Source organism: Gossypium hirsutum, chromosome A06, assembly GCF_007990345.1.
Source record: "Gossypium hirsutum isolate 1008001.06 chromosome A06, Gossypium_hirsutum_v2.1, whole genome shotgun sequence".
Lineage (NCBI taxonomy): Eukaryota > Viridiplantae > Streptophyta > Magnoliopsida > Malvales > Malvaceae > Gossypium > Gossypium hirsutum.
In genome coordinates, this window is record NC_053429.1 from 123,907,275 (window position 1) to 123,923,413 (window position 16,139).

The following is a 16,139-nucleotide window of genomic DNA, read 5'->3' on the forward strand; positions in this document are numbered from 1 at the left end:
AATGCCAAATACTCGAAAAAGATCAAAACGATGGACAAGAAGGAAATTGATTGGGAGCATAGCTCGAAATGAATAAATTAATCAAAGATTGCAAATACAATAAGAAGGAAATTTATTAGGACATATCTTGAAGATAATAAGGTAATCAAAGATAATAAATTTAAATGGGAAAAATGAAAGCTAGGTCCCCTAGATATCGCAGCTTGAGCTTCTCTGTACCAAATTCTCGAGGACCTTTCTGAGCTTAATATGTGTTTAGGGGATCCGGAGTACTTCGTCGATGCCCCAAGATGTAGCATACTTCTTCATTGTTAATTCAGGCATAGCAAGACTACTGTATACCCCACATTGATCCAAATTTGTGCCGCCCTTTTCGGGTTTTCAACTCGAATCCTCTTTGGTCTCAAGGCGCCCTTTGTAGGTTTTCGCCATGACCTCTTCTTTTTTTTTTGGATCCCTTTGCGGGTTTTCACATTGGCCTCTTTCCTTTTAGGTAGAATACTCATTGACTGGATTTGAATTCACCGATTTGGGAAAATCTTTGTCATCCATTTCAGTCAATATCAATGCCCCTCCAGAACAGACCTTTTTTACTACATAAGGTCCTTCTTAGTTTGGCATCCACTTTTCTCTGAAGTTCTTTTGTAAAGGAATGATCTTTTTCAATATCAAGTTTTCCCTCATGGAAATCTCTAGGATGAACTTCTCCGTCGTAAACTCACGTCGTTCATTGGACCATGACAGATGGCTTTCAACCTCCTTTCTTCAAATTCAACTGATCATATCGGGATTGGATCCATTTTTCCTTATCCGACTTCAATCAGAGACAAGGAATCTCTTCTTCAAAATCATTTTTATCCCATAGACTAATAAAATATGCTGCCTCGGTGAAGGTCTTGGCCAACGTTCAATGAGCATAGAGGGTAAATGATGACTTCTTATGCCAATCTTTACAGGTCTTAGTCGCCTTTCACTATGACCTTTGTTTTATTATTTTTATTCTTATACATTTCGGCTACCTCTACTGTATTGTTTATTTTTAAGGAGATGTGGCATCTGTTCTTCGAACAAACTGCGAACTTCTGACTTTGTGCAGTTAGATACGATCTTTTTGGGAACATGATCTTTTTTCTTCTTCTTTTTTCCTTTTTTTTTATTGTCGACTTTGTAATGTTGGCATATGAAGCGACTTTTACCCTCTTTGCCAAATAATTGATGCCTGCAAGAAGCCTTCGACGAGATCGGCCCAATAACCTCCATGCCTCACATAGAGAAAGTCGAAAGAATGAAAGGGCACATGAATTTTCTCTCCATAAATTTGGCATTTACGGCATACTGATGCAATCCCTTTCTACGGTGGACCAGCAGAACTCGAATGTCATGATTAGCCTGACCATCATAAAACCATTAGCATACCTTGCAGCATTCTCATTCTTAATAGCTCAGGCATATCTTGATACGATCGTGCAAAAAATCTTTAAATTCTTGGAAGTGACTCAATGACGTCTCGCTTTGTCAGTGTGGTGATGCAGACTCCGATGTTTGCCTCTTTCTCTTGTCCTAGGCCTACTATCCACTGACTTTTTGTAAGAGAGGATCTATTTTCATCTTACTCTACCATCTTTAACAAATCAGGGAGTAGTCTACATCTCTGTCATCTTCAAAGTGCTGAGATCCCTTTAGGCCCATATTTTGCTCCAAAGGAGACTCGGAGTCAGTGGCAGAGTTACTCACATCATTGATATCTGGGGACCTGCTGAAGGCTGATTCCAAAGAATAAATGATTCTAAGGATGATTATTTGTATGGTATGATCATGAATGAAGAAATAAATGAATATTTGAAAGAAAGTCGAAAGAACAAAAGGATCTAAGAACAATTATTTGTACCGTATGAAATGAAATCAAAGAATATTTACTCAAAAAGATGTATTTTATTGAAATAAAGACTTAGGACACAAGCCTATTTCACAAAAGAGGTCTAATTGCTTCTATGCTTAAAGCAACAAGCGTGTTTTGAATATTACTCTAGATTAGCTCTAAAAATAAAGGGATCTCTTCCACAGTCCCATTGTTCAAAACACTCCCAAGTATGCAAAGGTTTGGAAACTTTTATTCCCCGATTTCTTGCAAAGGTTTGGAAACTTTTATTCCCCGATTTCTTATTCGGATAAGTCATTTAGGTTCTCCCAATATTCTTTCCAGGCTTTGTTTAAGGCATCGCAACTCTTTTGCCCTCACTTTCAAATGTCGCTTTTACTGCATTGTCAGAGCGATTAGGCTTTGAGGAATCGTCGAACTTCACAATTCCCCTTTCAATGAACCTTTCGACCAATTTTTTAAATGTAGTGCAGTTTTCGATTGAGTGTCCCGTTATTCCTGCGTGGTACTCGCATTGTGCTTTCTCATTATACCGTTTTGGAACAGAGGTTGCACTGGTTTCGAGTAGAACGGTGACACCACATGCATATCGAAAAGATTCTGATACAATTCCTTATATGACATCGGGATGGGTGTAAACTAGAGCCTTTCTGTATTTGGCCTCGAGTTTGATTCCTTATATGGCTTTATAGCCGATTACATGATTTCTCTGCTGTTTGCTTGTTTTTTTTTTGCTCTCCTTTCTTCCGCTTTGCGTGCTTCGCTTTTGTTTTATAGGTAACATTGGCGTAGTGAGCAGAGGCGATGGGACGAGCGTCTGTTCGGGCGCAAAATGCGCTGACACCACGTGGGGGAGGGAGGCACGGCGCCTAGGTTTTTAGAAACCTTGATGTTTCTGATTTGGTTTTCGTTTTTGGGCTAGGTGGGCTAGTTTTTTGTTTGGGCTGTTGGGGTTGAGTCTATTTATTATATTGGGCTCGGGCTGGGCAAATTTGGGCATTTACGCAAAGTAAATTTAATGTTAACTTTACTAAATCATGAGTTCAGCTTTCTCTTCATTTACATACAACGATCAATCAGATGAAGAGGAAAAAAAATTTAAACTCATAATCCAACAAAATCTACATTATAGGGCTATTAGTAATAGATAACAACCTGTACTTGACAATGATCAATTAACAAATACTTATCCTTAATTGAGAGCTAAATTAATGTTGATTTTACTGAATTATTAATTTAGTTTTCCTTTCATTGGCATGCAATCATTAGTTGATTAAGAAATAAAAACTAGGCTCATAATCCAGCAAAGTCAGTATTATAGGGCAATTATCAATGGATAACAACTTGTACTTGCCAATGATCAATCAACAAATGTTGATTGATCTCTCTCTCTATATTTTTTGCTTCAGTCAAACTATTCTGTTTAAAAGTAACAGAGTATAGTTCTAGTTAAACAATACAATTGTCACAAAAGCTAATATAACATGAAAACCAGACATTCCAATCACCAATCTAACGTTCACCACCACGCCTTGAACATAACCTTATGATTAATACCTACTGTCGCTAATGTTTCTGTCATGTCATTGCCATGCTACTCTACTTTTGAAAATGCTACCTCACCTACACAGGCTAGTCTCCTTTCCATATCTGCGAATGTAGTTTGTTGCGATAAAGGTCTCATGTCTTTGTTCAATAACAAATTGAGAGCCAAGTTAATGTCGACTTTGCTGAATTATGAGCCTAGTTTTCCTTTCATTGGCATACAATCATTAGTTGATGAAGAGAAAAAAACTAGGTTCATAATCCAACAAAGTCAACATTATAGGGCAATTAACAATAGAAAGAAACTTGTATTTGCAAATGATCAATTAACACAATGAATACCAAAAAAATGTTCATCCATAATTGAGAGCTAAATTAATGTCAATTTTGCTGAATTAAGAGTCTAGCTTTCCTTTTATTTGCATAAAAGGATCAATTGACCAAGCAATAATAAAAAAAGAAAAACTAGACTCATAATCCAGCAAAATCGACATTAATTTAGCTCTCAATTATTCGCAATGGCGACCACTCCATATTTCTATATATTTCAAAGGGGATGATGAGAGGCATAAGAGGTAAATGTATTTATAGGCTTCAAAGCCTAATCAAATTCTTGGAGAAAGGAAAATCATCAATAGTAAACAATTACATATTAATTACGTATACAAATAATTTACAATTTTTCCCCAAGGGAAATTTACTTGGTAATTGGCATTACTTTTCCTTTTATTTTTTAAGAAAATGATGGGTTCCCATTAATCAAATTATATATGAATAAAATTGCATATTGCATGGATGTAGGCTTATTTCTTCTAGGAAAGTTCATATTATAGTATAGTTATGGTGAGTAGGAAATATCGTATCCACGAGGACTAAAAGTACTAGTAATTGCCGTTTTCCTATTATTTAGATAATAAATTGAAGTGATTGTTTTTAATCTAAATTTAGTAATCTAATTTAACTATGAACGCAACAAAGAATGAAATGGGAAAATAATCGAAGATAACCAAAGAGCAAGACAATACCCTGGAAAGAGTCCACCTAGACTTCACCTATTATTTTGAATCTGAATTAAACGAGTTATTCACTTGTGTCTTAATTCGTAGAAATCCCTAAATTATGTTAATATCTTTTCGAGAGTAAGAACAACTGACTCTAGGTTGATTAGTTAAAATCTCTTTCTAATTAAAACCTCTATTGTCAAATTAGTTCGATCTATGGATTCCCCTATTAGGTTTGACTCTAATTCGGTAGATTTATGTTGTCCTATTTCTAGGATTGCATGCAACTCCACTCAATTATGCTAGATCTACTCTTAAACAGGGACTTTTGCTCCACTAAAATAAGCATATTAAACATGAATTAATATCCCAAAAATATTAAAACACGAAATTAGCATACATAATTGAGAACAAGAATCAAGTATTTATCATGTAAATTAGAAATCAAATGATAAGATTCATTATAGGTTTCATTTTCCCTAGGTATCTAGGGAATTTAGTTTATAGTCTTAAATGAAAACATCTCAAAGTCAGAAAAACCACAAGACATAAAGAAATTCAATAAAACTTCGAAAGAAGTTAAAAGGAGATCTTCAATCTTGAAGGAGATTTTCAATCTTGAAGGAGATCCGCTTCAGAGTTGGCTCCGATGGTGTTCTTCGAGTGATTTATTCAATCTTTTCTACGTGCTCCCCTAGTCTTCTTCTAATTGGTATTTATAGACTTTAGCATGCTTAGTAAGCCTAAAAATTGGGTTTTTCCATGTATTTGGGAAGCAGGGTGCGATATCGACACGGGTTGGCACATGGGCATGTGGCCAGCTGATGGGCGTCAAAACCACCAAAAATAATTCCTACAAAAATAACTCTAAATAGTAGTAAAGAGTGGTAATAGGGTCGAGTCCATAGGGATTGGATGTTATAATCAACTTCTGCGTTTATCTTGTGAATAGAACATTTTTCGTGTCGAAGGTCGTGGCAAAAGTTGTGCCCACGACTCTAAACGAAGCTACAAAAAAATTAACAAATAAATCTGGGAGTTTTGAAAATATTTAGAAAGTAAGTAGTCGAATCAGCGTAAATAAACAATTAATTAATATTAGAAATAAATTTAGACCAGGAAATAAATTTAGATTTTAGTAAATAGAGATAATAAGCCTTAGCCTTAGACTCAGTAGATTCCACATTAAGAATCAATCCTTGAAAATTAAGCTTCTCCTCCAAACGATAAGCTAGTTATAGCAGTTAAGAACATTCTAACCACCAATTCTTCCTCTCATAGCTGGTCCCGGTACGACTTGCAAACCAACCCTTACCGATTACCTAACCGAGATACACGTGTTCCCAATTCAAGATTCTGGCAGTCTTGCGCTTTGAAGAACCCAACTAGAATCAACAGCCTCAACCGCGTGGGTCATTTAAACCCGATCACTTCTTCCTTGATTTGTTGTCGGAGATCCGAGTACAGCACGACCGACTCGTTTCTCCAATTGTTAGCAAACATGACTCCAACCCAACGTGCACTTTGACTTGAAATCGAGTTTAACTTTAAGGGATGAGTTGTCTATCCCGATACTTAGGAAAAAAGTATATACCGACTGGAAGGATTTTTAGCACAAATACGTGTCTCAAGATTCCCGATTGGAAAGAACACCGGCCTAAATCTAAGATGGAATTTGTAGATTTTGAAAGGTGATTTGCTGATGGTGTTGAAGAATGGGAAAGAAAAGTACTTGGAAAGCAATTAGAAAGAAAAGTACTTGGAAAGCAATTAGACCAATTTTGAAAAAAAATAAAGAAATGGAAATAGAATGCTGAAGCCAATTTGAAAGAAAAAAAAGAATAATGGCTCCTTAATTCCATTGAAATCAAATGTAAAATTACATGTGTCTCTCCTAAGCACGTTAAAACCCTATTTATATAAATGGAATTTACTAATTTTTGTCTTAACCACTTGAACATAAAATAAAATAAATAATAAATAAAATAAGATTCTTTTTTTCTATTTTTGGCTTTTACAAAGTCAAAAAAATTTGATGAGTCATTAGATTTCTCCATATTTTTTATTCGGCCTCATTTCATTGATTGTGTTTCAATTTGGTCCTTTTCTGCTTGTTTTTGTCTTTTAGCAACCCAATTGTATCCCTGACAAGATTAAAACATAAATGCACTTAATTTAGACGGGATTAATTAAAAAATAAGCCGAATTAAACACAAAATGTCATGCAATTTAACATGTTATCAAATCCCCTTACTTAGCTCATGCTTGTCCTTAAGCATATTGTTCTTTCAAACGTTAGAAATTATTTTACAATTTATTAAAAATTGAGCCTCTTTTTCTGCATCTATAATCAATGCAAACAACATAGGAAAAAAATAAATGCTCAAAATATATAGTTTAATCAACAAGTGTCATAAAACTGAAATATGTGAAATAAATCATTTAACTAAATTGAGTTTGAATCCAAAATTTGCAAGGTATAACTAATTAATCATGCATTAATAAAAAAAAATTAGACACGGTCAAACCTTTTTACGCAAACTAGGATGACAACCCAAGCACCCTATCCCGGTTACTCAGTTCAAACAATCTTTTTTTTTTGAAGATTCAGTTAACGGAATATAAGCACCTCATCAATGGCTACAAATTGATGCCAGTGATCTTCAAATTTTAAAATTTATGTTGCTTTTCCTTTCTATTCTAAAATATTCTTATTGGTTATTGTCGAAACCATTTTTAAATCGAGTTTTGGAAAATGGCAATCGACTTTTAAAAAACAAAAACGGGAGTCGCCATCAATCTTTTTAGGTGTGATTGGATCACCTTTAAAACATTTTATTTAAAATCATTAGTTTTGGTCTACAAAATCAGAAAACGGGTTCGGGAGCCAGTTACGTACGAGGAAGGGTTAGCACCCTCATAACGCCCAAAAATTGGTACCTAATTGATTATCAAAATGTCCTTAATGTCAGAAATTTAACAAAAATTTAAGATGTAATCCTCTTTACAATATTTTAATTTTGAAAATTAGGGTTCACTTGTATCAAATGAATCAAAATATACATCCAATAAGTTAGGACGCATTATTTTAAGACATTTGAGACTAAGTTAACCATTTTTGAAAATTCCTATCTTGAGACGTCAAAACGTCATAACCAGTAAGTTTGGACACAACGCTTTGAAATTTCAAGACAGCTGCTCATATTTTGAAATCCTTTTTTAAAAAATTTAGAAAGGTGCTTAACTATTTGAACTCAATGAGAAAAGTGGCAACCCAGTAAGTTAGGGCACTACCTTTCTCGAAGTTTCCAAACATCAAGCATTGCTTTTATTTTTATGAAACTTTTAAATATTGTTTTAAATGACCTTTTAGAGTGACAATTCTGTATTACAAAACATAGATATTCAAATAACGTATATTACAAAATATTATAACACTTTATACAAATGCAATCACTATATATAGAGGGCAAAATAGAATAATAAAAATAATCATGCTAAGCAAATAGGAATATACCCAAAAAGAAAACATAATAAATGCACTAATTATACAATATATCATAAATAAAACATTAGATAATAAATATAAAAAACATGGTAAATATTAATGTGTAAAATATGTATGAGTAAAAATATATGACATGCAAAAAAATGGATAAATAGAATCTACGTATAAAATATACAATCCAATAATTTAATGTACACATGAATGGATTAATAAATGAAATGATGCATATAATACAATATATCAATGTACATATTCATAAAATATAACATCAAATTAAAAAAAATAACATTCAATACATAAATGATATATACAATATAAAAAATATATAAAAGAATTAGTATAAATAATAAAATGAATAATATAAAACATAAATAATATAATAGATAATATACTATATACATAATATATAATAAAAAATAATATAATAAGTAATATATATAAAAAATATAATAAATAAAATATAATATAAATATATATAGGAAAATAATATATGATAAATAAACATTTTATATAAACATATCAATAGTATTTTTTTAATAATAATATATGCATAGATTTTAAAATGAATAAATTATATGTAAAAAATAACAAAATTTAAAATAATAAAGAAAAGGAGTAAAATTAAATTTAAATGAAACTATAAGGCTAATTTAAAAAATGAAACAAATTTAATTAAAAAAAGAAAAAAAACTGAAAACGGAGAAGGACTAAAGGGATAAATATCCCTTTAGCCGAAGAAAACACGCGGATCTCTAAATGGACCGGGTCGGGTAATCGGTTTGGCCCTAAAACGACGTCGTTTTGGGGCCCTTCCGCACACTACGAAACGGCGTCGTATAGGGGTGCTTTAAAAACCAATTTTCTTTCAAAAACTTTCATTTTCACCTCCTCCTAAAAAAAACCCTCAAGAAAAATGCTCTCAAAAGCCTGCCTGCCCTCTGAGCTCCGATCGAACTCCGATCATCGGGCTTCGCCGTCCTCTGTCATCTCCGCCACCGTTCACGATGGTCGGAGTTCCCAAAAGCGAGTTTTACGCTCCTTAAAGCTTCCCAAAGCCCAATCCAACGGTAATATTCCATTTCCTTTCTATTTTAAAAGCGCTTTTTGCCTCAAAAATGATTCAAATCTTCGAAATAAAAAAATAGAAAAGAGAACGAAAAGTAATCTCTGAAAATCACCTTAGATCTAATTTTATTCCTTGTATATGTGTAATACCCGTGTCTGTTTTACACTGTTTTTTCGGTAAAAAAAACCCCCTTTACAATGCTTTCTTTCGGCTTTTATAGCCTTATACAGTATTTTTTACAGATTTCTATTTCATTTCTTGCTATGTTTGTTTCGTTTCTGCTGCTTTTCTTTCTCCTTTTGTAGGTGTTCGCGAGAATGATGGCGAGTACTTTGGCTTTAATTCATGCGCCAATCTCGGCGCGATTCAGAACTAGAGTAATGGCGCTGTTGGGGGCTACTGGAATGGCGCGATTTGAAAAGGCGCGTCGTTTGGGATGGTTGCTGTGCAAATTCTAGAACCTTCCTTTTGTGGCGCTGAAAGGTGCATAAATCCCTAGGTTCCCAAATTTGAAAGTAGATTTGGACCATCGGGCCATATAGTTTATTGGGTCTGATTTGTTTGGGCCGACTTAATTTATGTATTGGGTTTTGTGTGCTTCTGGGTCGAGGGTGTAAATGGGTCTATTGGGTAGGTTTAGGTATTTGGGTTGTTTATTGTAACTGGACTTTAAATTCTCACGGGCCTGGAAAGATTTAGGCTACTACAGCTGCCCCTCTTTGCTTATTGCTGTGTAACAAGAATCGAGCAAAGACTCATAAAAAGACTAAATTTGCCCAGCCTTATCGGGTTATGGTCCTCAGTCTTCTCATTACAAACACAAGACTGTCATGTTGATATCTTCGATCGGCTCTCAGTCGAACATAGAGATACCAAATCATCTTAGATTTGCTTCAACGTAAACACGTGAAAGCCAAATCAACTATGTCTTCGATCTGCTCTCCGTCGAATACAGAGATGCCAAATCATCTTAGATTTGCTTCAACGTAAACACGTGAAAGTCAAATCTGCTACATCTTCGATCTGCTCCCCGTCGAATACAGAAAGATAAGATCTGTCATCTTGGATCTACTCCCCGTCTATTACGGAGAGATAAGATCTGTCATCTTGGATCTACTCCCTGTCCATTACGGAGAGATAAGATCTGTCATATTTGATCTGCTCCCCGCCTATTACAGAGAGATAAGATTTGTCATCTTGGATCTGCTCCCCGCCTATTACAGGGAGATAAGATCTGTCATCTTGGATCTGCCCTGATGAAGGTCAGATCTGCTATGTCTTTGATCTGCTCCCCGTCGAATACAGAGAGATAAGATCTGTTATCTTGAATCTACTCCCCGCCTATTACAGAGAGATAAGATCCACTATCTTGGATCTGCCCCGATGAAGGTCAGATCTACTATGTCTTTGATCTGCTCTCCGTCGAATACAGAGAGATAAGATCCACTGTCTTGGATCTGCCCCGATGAAGGTCAGATCTGCTACGTTTTTGATCTGCTCCTCGTCGAATACAGAGAGATAAGATCTGTCATCTTGGATCTACTCCCCGTCTATTACAGAGAGATAAGATCCACCATCTTAGATATACCCTGATGAAGGTCAGATCTGCTACGTCTTTGATCTGCTCCCCGTCGAATATAGAGAGATAAGATCTGTCATCTTCAACTTGTTCCCTATAAGCACAGGGATGCCATGTTGAAATCTTTGATATTCATTGTCCCTTAGAGGACATAACCTGTAGAATGTGTATGTGCCTATGCCTAATGATTAGGATGCCATGATTGAAATGAATCAAATGCTCCTATGATGCAAAATGACTTTTATTTTGGACATCTTGATTCATTCAAGTTTCGTTTTGTTTCACTCAAAGTACCAACCCTATTTTGCTCGTATGCTTAGAACCTTCTCCATCGATTTGGTCCACTGTAGCATTCCCACATGTTACGACCCACTGGAGATGTTTATGAAATGATCCTTTCCTAAGATCAACATCGTCTAATCACCATTTGGACCGAAGAAGAAAATTTCTTGAGTACCTCCAATCCTCACTCAATGGGAATTCCTTAAACAATTGTTATGTTTCATTTTCTTTGTATTATCTAGAAATCTCCAGAGTAATATGTAAAACTTTATTTGTGAAGCTATTTTAGTTTATCCATCATTATTTCAATGTAACATACTTTATGAATAATGGATAATAAATTGATCTTGAGGAAAATTAGAGTTTAAATGATTTATCAAAAGAAGAACAAATGAGATTAATCTAGGAATCTATCTTTGAGAAGAAAGAGAATCCAAAGATAGTAAACAAGACAAAAATCAAATGCCTTAGATATCGCAGCCTGGGTTTCTATATACATATTCCATGAAGACTGTTTTGAGTTTAACATGTGTTTAGAAGACCCAAAGTACTTTGTTGATGCCCCGATATGTAACATACTTCACTACTTGTTGACTCCGGTATAGCAAGGTCATTGCTGCTCACCAAAATTTGAGCCGCCCTTTCGGGTTTTCAGCTCAAAACCCCTTTGGTCTTAAGGCGCCTTTTGCGGGTTTTCACATTGGCCTCTCCATTTTTCTTTTTTTCCATTTTCCATTTTTCTTTTCTTTTCTCTTTTTTTTTTGAAATAGAAGTCTCAAAGCGCCCTTTGCGGGTTTTCACTTTGGCTTCCCTTCATTTTCAAACAAAATACTCCTTAATTGAGTCTGAATTCACTGTATTGGGTAAATCTTTCGCACCACTAGAGGAGGCTTTTTCAGAATCTATGGTCTTTCCCATTTGGTATCCATTTTCCTTTGAAATCTTTTGCATGGGAAGAATCTCTTGTAACACAATTTTCCCTTAAGAAATTCTTTTGCCCCAGCAAAAATCCGGGCTGACGTTTGTCAAACAAAGAAAGCGAATAGTAGCTAGAATCCAGAAGCTCTATATAAAAATAGTTCAATGGAGCTGCTGACATTATCTTTCATTCTGGGAAGCTGAAGTACAGAAATCGCTCCCAGAGTTGTCATTCCACCATGGCTTGATGATGTTTCTCAAGTATCTTTAAACTCTATAAATTGCTCTAACTATGAAGTTACCAAATGAGCTCAGCGAGTAGGGGCCACAACAGATATGTCTGTGGCGTTTCTTTGATATAGCATGGACTAGCTCCTACAGATCATCAGCTGAAAACCCAATCTGACCTAAGAGAACATGATAATGAGTAGGTCTCGTGGTTCCAATCATTCCAGTATGGGCACAAAGATAGAAGCCATTGTTCCTAGGATGATAGACTTTGTTGTCTATAACGGTTCCAGGCGAGACATTGTCAGGAGGTCCCTGCTGAAAAAAAAAACTTAGGATGATAGATTTTTTTGTGCCACCATGACCACAAACTTGAGGTTTCAACTCTTATCAAGAAATTTGCAAGCCTCAATTACTTGATCCAGCTCAATGTTCAATTACTTGATTGAACTGTGACTTGCTAACTCCATCCCTGAATATGATAATTTGATCCGGCTTCTTTTTCCCTAAACTTGTATAGAAGTCTAAGAAAGCTTTCCTTACGATACCCTCATCCACTTTGTCAGAAACTGGTTTGAAGAGAGAATCTATCATTTCAAGCTTCAGAGACTGTGTACGACCTGATGCCTTATAACTGGAAATCAATGGCCATTTCATGAAACTAACCACCATAGCTATTGACGGTATATCAGACTGCTCAGGAGAGCCAAATAATGCATCCATTCCAAGGATGCTAGTTGGAACCTTTGAAACAACTGGAATTGAAGGTGTTTGCTCAATTACTAGCATGGAATTCAGTTCTCCAAGCTTTGCATTGATTTTTAGAAGCAGGTTTGTAAAGCACTGATCCTTCACCCTAACTAGCACCATACACTGAGTCACGATGCCATACTCAGACAGATTGTTCTGCTTCCACGGCCCATAAAAAATCAGAGTTTTTCTTATCGAGAAGCAAACAAAGAAGGAACTGCGGAGCTCCGAGTATCCAGCACTATTGTCTACCAAGGCATCAATGTGAGGTACAGGAAAACTAGCTTTGTTCCAACTTACAGCCTTTCCTTTCTTTTGAGGCTATATCTTTTACCCCCACTTCATGAGGTAGAATTTATTTCTCTTCTTGCTTTACCATTTTTAACAAATTTAGAAACAAATCGCAATCTCTGTCATCTTCAGAGTACTGAGATTCCTCTAAACACATGTAGCGCTCAAAAGGAACTCTGAATCTGTAGTATCATTGCCCCTGTCATTGATATCTAGGGATCTTCGATAGGCACAAAAGAATATACAAGGAATAAATGAATTCAAGAATAACTATTTACGTTATGAATGAAGAAAAAATGAGGGAACAATTGCTCAAATTAATCATGAAAGATATGTTTTATTGAAACAACAATGTCTAAACATGAGCCTATTTCACAAATGAAATCTTATTGTTTCTAGGCTTTAAAACAACAAGTGTGTTCTGAACATTACTCTAAATTAACTTTAAAATACAAGGATCACTTCCACCATTTCATTGTCCAAAACATTCCCAAATATGCAAGGGCTCACCAGTTTTATTCTTTGGTTTCCTCTTCGGATACATTATTCAGATTCCCCAACATCAAGTCCTGCTCAAAAGCCCTGAAACCTGGCGCATTCTTGGATCCCATGGAATTCACCTCTCCATCTAAATGGTTAGGTAATAAATTTTCTGCCCCAGAGGGATGATCAAAGCTTATAACACCTATTTTGATGAGTTTTTCGATCATCTTTTTAAAGGCAATGCAATTCTCAATTGAGTGTCCTGTACGTCCCGTATGATACTCACATTGAGTGTTCAAATCATACCATTTGGGATATGGGGGTTGCAACGGTTCTATGTAAAACGGGGACACTACATGTGCGTCAAATAATCTATGATATAGCTCCTTATACGACACTGGAATTGACGTAAAGGGAAGCTTTTCAGGATTTGATCTCGGATTGGATTCTTGCTTTTGAGGAACCTGATGGCTAGTAGTTGACATTATTGGTTGCATTACAGTCAACAACTTCACCTCATTTTCTTTTCTCGTCATTGCCCTCGAGGTATTGTATCGGGAGCTCCACTCTTACTTTTTAAGAGCTTCGCACTGTTTCGGACACTCCACACTGGCTTTCCTTGCTTCCCTAATGATGACAAGACTGGCTGAATTGCTCCCCGAGTTAGGACTTGAGCCTACTGAATTATTTACTGGTGCCAACATACCGGCTTGATGCTGTTGGGGTTTGATAGTAACTGGTATCTCTTGTGGATATGCGTCTAGTTGAGTCTAGACCCCTATTGGAGTAAAATTTAGAGAATAAACGATGACCTCATTATCATATTCAGTGTTGACCACTGGGCTTTTCCTCTTTTCAAGCCCTTCGATTAGTAACTGTCCCAGCTGGCCAATTATATTTCTTTGGAGCTCCAACATTTGATCACGTATATCTTGTTGAATTTTGGTCAACTGCTCTTGCATCTGTATTTGCCTTTGCTCCAATCTCTCCAACCTTTGTTCCATATCCCCGATTAACTCTCTGAAATAATTTTTGCCTAATTAGGGTCTTTTTATGGACTTAAATTCATATGATGCGATGTGATGTAATGCAAATGCATGAATGCAAAAAGGTATCGATCTAGACTCAATTTCATTTAGAAAACTTTATTTAGAAAAAGAATATCTTTACATATGAATGGATTACAAATACGCCTTCGTCCTATGGCCGAAAGTTTTAACTCAACAAAGCTAACTCCTGACCATGATCTGACTGTAGCTTGTATTTCGTGCTCAATGTATCAGCTTGTACTTTTATGGTCCGTAAATGATCTATTACCATCCCAAATTTGAGGTATGGATTCACCCATGAAATAATCCCTATATCTATGGACACCTCTTCCAACATCTGTGAAGTTGTTCTGATTATCTTGAAAGAAAGATTGGCAAACAAGTAGGCACTTCTGCTTAACATGCTGCCTTTAAATGATATCCGGCACCTTTAGTGTTTCTTGAGAGCTTTCAGATTCCTGTCCATGCAAAGCATTTTGAAATGCTTACATGGGTATCTTTTCAGCATAGTTAATCTCCACTTTAAAGGTCTTTAAATGTTATGATCTTCTTTAATTTCATTCTTTTGCGTCCATTTTGACATACCATCAGGGCTTGCATTTCCATTGTCTATGATAAGTGCAACATAGTAAACTCATGCTTGTTGTTTGGTCCTATAATAAATAAACCTTTTACCATCATAGGCACAATTCTTTCCATCCAACTCACCTTTGTAGGTCCATGCATTCTGTCAATCACTTTCCTTCCAACACTTTTACCATCAACCATCTTCATATGAAAGAGAAATGTTGTAATAGTGGAAAGGTCCATCAGTATTCTTCTTGTTCACCTTGAAATGATTGGTAAGTACATTACCTTCTGCCCTTTAGTTCCTGCAGCACGCCTTGCCATAGGGTATCGAACAATCTTCCTCGTATCCAATTTTGCTTTGATTGGAAACAACATTAAGACACACCAGTGGCGGAAGAGGTAGGAAATCCAAGACTGCCCCTTTTCCTTCTTGCTCTTTCCATTTAGCTCACTCCCTCTCCCCATGACGTTCATCAACTTCCTCAAAAAAGTTGGAATACAGTCAGCCCTTGAGTAAACTTTATCAACTTGAATCATAGGACAACGCTACAAAATCGAATATTCCTCCACCACGGGTACCATATTGGCTTTTCCAAACGTAAAACAACTGTATGCAAGATTCCAATACTGAGTGATGGCCCGAAACAAATTCTCGTCTATCCCAAGTCAAGCAAGTACTGCAAGTCCCCATGGTTGTTGTAGAACAACTGCTTGGCTTCGCTACCCCATTGATCCCATATTTCCTTTAACTCATGCTGATTATCTTGTGTGACGCTAATACGAACGTAGTCTGACAGCTCTGACACATATCCCATGGCTAGACTATTTTCCTTTCCTAACTGAGTTTACTCTGACCATATATAGACGTTAGCGTTGCCTTCCACTTTATCAAGAAGTTCATTCTCCATAATAAAACTCTCTAACTTAGAAACTGACTAAAAATTGATACCTTTTAAATGCGAAATGATATGCAACAAAAGAAAGGAAATA

General features: G+C 35.8%; 1 pseudogene; it reads right to left on the minus strand.

The window, feature by feature from the left end:
• Positions 1-11,909: 11,909 nt before the first annotated feature.
• LOC107928058 (protein argonaute 4-like) lies at positions 11,910-15,614 on the minus strand (annotated as a pseudogene).
• Between the last annotated feature and the right edge of the window lie 525 nt (positions 15,615-16,139).